Below are 8,502 nucleotides of genomic sequence, written 5' to 3'. Positions count from 1 at the left end.
TACACCTGAATCACATTAGACCTTTATGCCACAGCATTGTACTGGTGACTTGTGTTTACCTACTTATTTAAATGTATAATCTCATCAAAGAATAAAATCATATTTGTTTGATAAAAACTGATTTTTCACAAAAACATGTTGACTGGAATTAATTACATTCTTGTCCTTTAATTCTTGATCAATGAAATCCCATATCAGCTTTTCTATTATTTTACCCATGATGTTAGGTTAACTTGACACTGATTGATGTCAGCATCTCTTTAAATAGTGACAGAATATTAGCTGTCTTTTAGTGTTCTAGAAGTTCCCTGTTATTCCAAAACATATTAAAAATATCACCAGTGAGACAGCATGCCCCACAACTAGCTAGCTTCAGACTCTTGAGTACATGTTATCCAGGTCTGCCTATTTTAAAGTATTTATTTCTAATCCATATTGTCTAACAATATTTTGAAAAATACCTAAACCTTAATGCTTCTTTTTCAGGGACCCGAGCAAGGGTATTGTCATACCCAAAAGCTTATCTAAGTCTATCCCAAGCATGCAGTTGGTCCAATAAAAGATATCATCCATAAAAATCCTTTCCTCTTGCATGTTTCCTGAACCATTGTGGCTACAGCATCACTGCAACATTATTTAATCCACATGTGTGATATGTATGTCCTCCCAAGTTTTTCATCCTATAGCACAGGAATATTTGTTAAACATTTTGGATTTTCTGAATTATTAGCAATATTATTAATGTCATCTAACAATATGCCTATAATATGGCTGGGATTTCTTTTATTCCTAATATACTTTAAAATATTTTTATCCTTCTCAGACCTGCCAGCCATAATGTTTTCTCTGATGTCTCTCTCCACATTTTCCCTCAATTTTCTTCAAAGCTTCTAATTTCTATTGATTGCCACCCATACCTCTCTTTTTTCCATTTGTTCCATATTGCTTTTTCTAATTTCTAATTGCTGTCTTCACTTTGTCAGTGAACTAAGATGAACTTATAGTCTAAGCTGTCATCTTTGATTGGAGAATCATGGCTTCTTGTTCATCCAAAATCTCTTCTTAAAGAACTTACAATTTTCATTCATGTTTTTTCTCTCTCATCACCTTAACTCAATAATTTCTTTAGCCTTAAATGCTAGAGGCTGTAAATGGAAGAGGGGCAGTGGAAAAATCCTGGTCATACCATGGCAGACAAGGTTCCTTGGGTGAATCTGATATCTTTTATTAGACCAACCCAAATAGTTGGAACCTTGTCTGCCTATGTCCTTAGACCAACACGGCTACAACCTACACCCCTGGTCATACCATGCTCACTCTTCCTTTCAGCACCCACTCCCTGCCAATGTGTGATACAGGATACTTGGCAAGATAAACCTATGTTTGACCTAGTAAACGGCAATTTTTATGTTCTTAGTTTTGGAAAATTACCCCTTTTGAAACACCAAGCGTATATATAGTACTGGTTGGGACTGTCTTGTATTCATTCTAATTGAAAGTAGGCAAGTCATGATCACTGGTCCCTGCAAAACCATGAACTTCCAGTCCAGTGATTAATTTTCAACTGTCATAATGAAGTAAAAGTGAGGTACCTTAAGTTGTCTGTGAAACCATTTTTGTTAGAACATTATCACCTATAATTTACAGAAACTCTAATGATGTTTTACAACTAGCTGCATGACACTTTCAGTATATAGTCTCCCAAGGTGAAGTCCTCCACAACAGTATGATTTTCCTCTTCACACATACAAGCAGGTACATGAGAAGTAACTCATCCTGTTCTTTAGTTTCTTTAACAGATTTCTAATTAATACTTCTGTGTTGTCTCCAGTAGTTAGCATATTGGTCTATATGCATTCAATATTCTGTGATTTTGAGTTACCAGTAACTCTGAAAGCGGAACTGATGTTTTTAATGTTGACTGCCAGATCTCCTTCTACCCATTTTATACTTCTTCAAAGATTAGATTTTATTGCAGCCAATGATTTTATTGCAATTATGTAAATCAGCCCACTGGGTTTTAGCAATGCCAATTATATCAAATTTATTTTCTTCGATGAGAATCTCTAATTTCTCTTCCTTGTTACTCAGACTCCTAGAATTGATATATGCGATTGAAAATTCTCTTTGCTTCATGCTTATCAAATTGTTTCATTATGTTCAAAACATGCTGGATCACAGTTGCCTTCTTTTCACCCCCTCCCTCCCTTTGTTTAATTTAACAGCTTCCTGTCTGCTCCACCTAGCCTCTGACTGACAAGATTGGCTTTTACCCTACCACCTCTGTACGAGTGGCAAACTGTCCCATTTCCACAATATTCTCCTCAATTAGAATGCGGCCCAGTCATCCACAAGTCATTTAGCAAATGATTCACTACAGCAGGACCAGAAAAAACTCTCAAAATAACACTTTCACTTTTCCAAGATTGCCAAAGTCTTCTATAAAATGTATGGTTCCATAAGAGGTAAGTCATTGGTTACAATATATATTTTTATGCACAGAGATTTGCCAGAAGTCTTTGTAATCTTACACAATCTTGTACTTACATTTTGTATTTTTGGTCTTGGGGGAGAGTGCACTATCTTACTGTCTTCATGTCCCTTACTGAATTCTTTGTCTACCCTTCAGGATACAGAGTGGTTCCTAATGGTTATTTATATTGTAGGATAGTTAAAGAGACATCCTTGATAAATGCATGCTTCACACAGCAAAGAAGCCCATCATATGTGTCCCCTCGAGATTTTGGTTCCATTTCTTTAGAGATCCATTTCATGGGGGTTAACTTACTGAGATCCAATGCTTCTGAGTTGAGAGTTTCTGGTCTCTTTCTCCCCTTGGTTACAAATTGTCTATCTGCTCCTTCAGTTTCTGCTCTTTTCACTTCCATTATTACTAATCCTTCTCCTTATAGCATCTTTAGCAAGGGTTTTTGAATGTGGTGGTTCAACAAGATTTTGCTTGCAATTTTCCCTTCTAGGCCTTTTATCTTCTCATCCAGGATGGGCACCAGGTTGTACTACATAAATCAGAAATCTCTTACACCTTCCAGCAAAGAGGAAAACAAAGCACACCCAAAACAGGTCATAGCAGTTTTTTCCCCCTTGTTGTCCATACCTACACCTAGAGAAGAGTCATACTAAAACAGAAGGCACCTCATTCACTCCAAATGCTCTTTGGTTTCCTTTTGGCTTGCCTAAGAGTTTGCCTGGCAACTGGTATATACTAAGCCTTGTTGCTCAGCTCTAAACCTTCCCCAACAAGTTAATGGTTAACTTCTTAGGGAATTCAAACATTGGGCTAGTCAAAGACCAATGGATCTTAGCCACACAATCCTCACAGAGACAGACCAACCACACCACTTACCAAATGCCTCTGAAGTAATGAATCAACAATCTGTATCACAGGTGGTCGCAGTTTTGTAAGGCACTTGTCCGTTAAAATGCTTTCAGATGTTTGTCACTTAAGTAAAGGTTTTGCTTTTCCAAGCAGGGTTTCCATAGGTGTCCATCTCTCCCCCTTTAATCATTTTCTGTCTAACACTTGCCATTAACACTTCCATTTCTTAAATCTCTTGAAGCTTTGTAATCCATAGATTACAACCTGGTGTCCTGCAGTGAAGCCATTGCAGTGTTATGCAGTTTTTTTCCCCCAGTAACAGTCATTATTTTAAAGCAGCACTGTTTCCACGATAACTAAGGTATTGCTTCCATGCCTAGAAATGAGAAACCAAAGAGTAACATGCAGCTGAAAATGAGAATAAAAAATCTTACAATAACAAGCTTGCTCATAATGTTTCAACAGGGCTTAAAGTGGTCTCACAGAAGTGCTGGGTTTGTCATTGCTCCCCAAAGGAATTCTATTAGTTAGCAAAAGTATGTGATCTGTATATTGCTTCACTATTTCTTTACACGTACTACTAAGCACCTGCACACAAATATAATTTGAAACCAATGAGCTTACAAGGAATTAAAACTACTGCACTTTTTCTGAATAGCAAAAGTCACTAACATTGATAGGGCTGTTGGCTGCACCAGGTCAGTCTAATTTCAAAGGCATTATGTTCCAATTGAAATTTGGTCCTGTGAAACTAATCTTGAATCCTGCTAACTGCCCCAAATTGGATAGAAACAACAGATCCTAAACAACCTGAAGGGTCTTTGTCTCTGCTATGATATGCCCCCCTTGCACTGGCTCCATAAAGCTACTGTGACACCCCTCATCCACTGTATCTAGCCACCTGGGGATTCCCAAGTGTAAGGGAACTACCCACATGGGGTAGGACTGGTAAACCAGGAGGAAGTAGTGGATGGGGCTTTCTTCAAACAGCTAATGGAAATTTCCCAATCAGAGGCTCTGGTTCTCATGGAGGACTTCACTCACCCTGATATTTGCTGGGAGGGCAATACAGCAGTGCACAGGCAATCCAGAAAGTTTTGGAAAATGTTGGGGACAACTTCCTGGTGCAAGTGCTGGAGCAGCCAATTAGGGCCCATGCTCTTCTTGACCTGCTGCTCACAAACAGGGATGACTTGGTGGGGAATGAAGCAGTGGATGGCCACCTGGGCAGCAGTGACCATGAGATGATTGAGTTCAAAAACCCGAGGAAAGGAAGGATGGAGAGCAGCAGAGTAAGGACCCTGGATTATAGAAAAGCAGACTTTGACTTGCTCAGGGAACTCATGGGCAGGATCCCCTGAGGGGGAAACGAGTCCAGGAGAGCTGGCTGGACTTTAAAGAAGCCTTACTGAGAGTGCAGGAAAAAACATCTAGACTAGCAAGTATGGCAGAAAACCAACTTGGCTTAGCAGGGAACTCTTCAGTAAACTAAATCACCAAAAAGGGAACATAAGAAGTGGAAACTTGGACAAACAACTAGGGAGGAGTATAAGAGTATTGCTCAGGCATGAAGGGATGAAGTCAGGAAGGCCAAAGCACAACTGGAGTTGCAGCTAGCAAGGGATGTGAAGGGTAACAATAAGGGTTTCTATGAGTATGTCAGTAGTAAGAGGAAGATCAGGAAAAGTGTGGGTTCCTTACTGAATGGGGGAGGCAACCTTATAAAAGAGGATGCAGAAAAGGCTGAAGTACTCAATGCCTTTTTCACCTCAGTCTTCACAGACAAGGTCAGCTCCCAGACTACTGCACCTGGCAGCACAGTTTGAGGAGGAGGAGAACAGCCCTCAGTGGTGAAAGAACTGGTTAGGGACTACTTAGAAAAGCTAGACATGTACAAATCCAAGGGGCTGGATGGGATGTAACCAACGGTGCTGAGGGAGTTGCCTGAGGTGATTGCAGAGCCACTGGCCATCATCTTTGAAAACTCATGGTGATCAGGAGAGGTCCCAGATGATTGGAAAAGGGAAACATACTGCCTATATTTAAGGAAGGGAAGAAGGAAGATCCAGGGAACTACAGACCAGTCAGCCTCTCCTGAGTCCCTGTAAAAATCATGGAACAGATCCTCAAGGAATCTATTTCTAAGCACTTGGAGGAGAAAAAGGTGATTAGCAAGTCAGCATGGATTCACCAGGGACAAGTCACACCTAACCAACCTGGTTGCCTTCTATGATAAGTTGACTAGCTTTGTGGGTAAAGGGAGAACAGTGAATGTGATATACCTTGATTTTAGCAAGGCTTTTGATATTATCTCCCACAACATTCTCACAAGCAAGCTAAGGAAGTATGGACTAGATGAATGGACTGTAAGGTGGATAGAAACTGGTTGGAGCATCAATCAAACTCAGAGAGTACTAATCAATGACTCGATGTCTAGTTGGCAGCCAGTGTCAAGTGGAATGCCCTTGGGGTCAGTCCTGGGACTGGTTTTGTTCAAGGTCTTCATCAACGACCTGGAAGATGGCATAGAGCATACCCTCAGGAAGTTTGCAGATGACACCAAGCTGAGGGGAGTAGCAGATATGCTGGAGGGTAGGGCTAGGATTCAGAGTGACCTGCACAAATTGGAGGATTGGGTCAAAAGGAATCTCATGAGGTTCAACAAGGACAAAGTGCAAAGTCCTGCACTTACAACAGAACAATCCCATGCACTGGTACAGGCTGGGGGCTGGCTGACCAGGCAGCACCTCTGCAGAAAGAGCCTAGGAGTTACAGTGGACAATAAACTGAATATGAGCCAGCAGTGTGCCCTTGTTGTCAAGATGGCTAATGGCATACTGGGCTGTATTGCTGGTATGTTGCCAGTAGGTCAAGGGAAGTGACTATTCCCCTCTATTCAGCACTGGTGAGGCTACATCTGGAGTACTGTGTTCAGTTTTGGGCCCCCCAATACAGAAAGGATGTGGACAAATTGGAGAGAGTCCAGCAGAGGGCAACAAAAATTGTTAGGGAGCTGGGGTGCCTGACTTATGAGGAGAGGCTGAGGGAACTGGGCTTATGGGCTAGGGGCAGACATTACACATAAACTGGTTTAAGTGATCAGAAATTGGTTTAAATCTGTAACACAACAGACATTCAGTGCACATAAACCAGTTTAATTCCTTGTTCCCTGTGCCACCTGGGGCTGCCAGGCACTCCCCCCTTGCTGCTGCAGTGGTGGACTGTCATAGCCCCTGAGGCAGAGGGGGCAGACTTAACAGATTGATCCCCTCTAACCCCACTGCCCCTGGGGGACTGCAGCGGGGTCTGCTCACCCCAGCTGCCGCCACTCTCTCCCTGCTCAGGGCAAGCAGCAGAATAAGGCTCTTCTCCTTGACACTCAAGGAAGGGGGAATAAAACCGTGTCCCTGCCCCCTGCCTAAGGGGCTCTGCCAGCTGGTGTTGGGGACCATGAGGGGAGGCAGAGATGCAATGGACTGCATGTGGCAGCACTGGGGCTCAAAGGGGGCCAGAGCCCCACCCCACCCCCCGTGCCACCAATGCCATGGTCTGCAGCAGCTTGCCCTGCAGTGTGCCCCCTGCCGGGAACAGTTTCACTCTCAGGGAAACCATGAGAGGGGCTGCTGCCTCTGTCATGGCTACTTTCCCCTCGTCATTCCAGCAGCCAGGTGGGGGCGGGCCAGACACTGGCTGGCAGGGTCCCTTAAGAGTGGGGCAGATTATTTCCCCTCTGCCCCGGGGCACCGCAGCAGGGTCTGCCTGCCCTGGGCACCACCACCACTTGCTCTGTACCCAGGGCAAGCGTGTAATACGCCCCCTCTGCCAGATGCCGGAGGGAGGGGGGCGGGGGGGGCTTATTCTGCTGCTTGCCCTGGGCACAGAGCAAGTGGTGGCCAGGGCGGGCAGACCCGACTATGGTGCCCCAGGGGCAGAGGGGGGAATAACCCCTCTCCCTGCCCCCTCTGCCACAGGGGCCATGCCAGCCCATCTCTACAGCAGTGAGTGGGGAGCATGTGCCGGATCGGGCTTGGGTCCTTGCCAGTGGGACAGGGAGGGGAGAATTAAACCCCTCTCTGGCCAGTTCAGTCCAGGCTTGCCACGCCTTCCCAGGACAGCTTCCCTGCAGCCAAGGGTATGCTCTAGCAATCCCCAGCTCCTAGCCTGAGCAACTGCAGGCATGTACCTGCATTTCCTCAGTCCAGAGGGAAAGTCTGTGCTGTTACAAATCAGTTCAACCCAGGCAGGTTAGACTGACCTGCAAATATTGAATCAATTCAGGCTCCAGCTTTCTGAATGTCCCTGGCCATTTAGTCTAGAGAAGAGAAGACTGAGGGGGGATTTAATAGCAACCTTCAACTACCTGAAGAGGGGTTTGAAAGAGGATAGAGCTACACTGGTCTCAGTGGTGGCAGATGACAGAACAAGAAGCAATGGTCTCAAGTTGCAGAAAGGGAATTTTAGGTTAGATATTAGAATCATAGAATCATAAAATTGAAGGACTGGAAGGGACTGGGAAGGAAGATCATCAAGTTCGGTCCTCTTCCATGGGCAGGAAGTTATTGGACTCAGATGAGCTCAACAAGGTGCATGACCAGCCTCATCTTGAATACCTCCAAGGAGGGTGACTGCACTACCTCTGCTGGGAGTGTGTTCCAGATTCTGGCAACCCTTACAGAGAAAAAATTCTCTCTTATATCTAGCCTGAATTTACCCTCTATAAGCGTATGCCCATTGGTCCTTGTCCTCCCTTGAAGTGCCTTCCTGAAGAGTTGTTCCTTTAGGTCTTGGTGTTCACTCCTGATGTACTTATAGGTAGCTATTAAGTCACCTCTCAGCCTTCTCTTACTCAGACTGAACAGGCCCAGTTCCCGGAGTCTCCCCTCATAGGGCCTATCCTTCATGCCCATCTTCCAAATTAGGAAGAATTTTTTCAGTAGGAGGATAATAAAACACTGAAACATGTTACCCAGAGAGGTGGTAGAAGCTCCATCCTTGGGGGTTTTTAAGACCCAGCTAGACAAAGCCCTGGCTGGAATGATCTAGTTGGGGATGGTCCTGCTTTGAGCAAGGGGTTGGACTAGATGATCTCCTGAGGTCCCTTCCTACCCTCATTTTCTATGATTCTATGATCAATATTGTCCTTCCTCCTCATAGCCCAAAGATAG

The 8,502-nt window shown here is 44.1% G+C and overlaps 1 long non-coding RNA gene across 1 annotated transcript in view; it reads right to left on the bottom strand.

Moving 5' to 3' along the window:
- Nucleotides 1–3,706, bottom strand: part of LOC102368287 — a 23,266-nt gene extending 19,560 nt beyond the window's left edge. The window contains exon 1 of the long non-coding RNA XR_324315.3: nucleotides 3,365–3,706. This is a non-coding gene — a long non-coding RNA (uncharacterized LOC102368287). The remainder of the gene's footprint in view (nucleotides 1–3,364) is intronic.
- Between the last annotated feature and the right edge of the window lie 4,796 nt (nucleotides 3,707–8,502).

The sequence above is a fragment of the Alligator sinensis genome, unplaced genomic scaffold, assembly GCF_000455745.1.
Source record: "Alligator sinensis unplaced genomic scaffold, ASM45574v1 scaffold1092_1, whole genome shotgun sequence".
Lineage (NCBI taxonomy): Eukaryota > Metazoa > Chordata > Crocodylia > Alligatoridae > Alligator > Alligator sinensis.
This window is presented reverse-complemented; position numbering and strand designations above follow the sequence as displayed.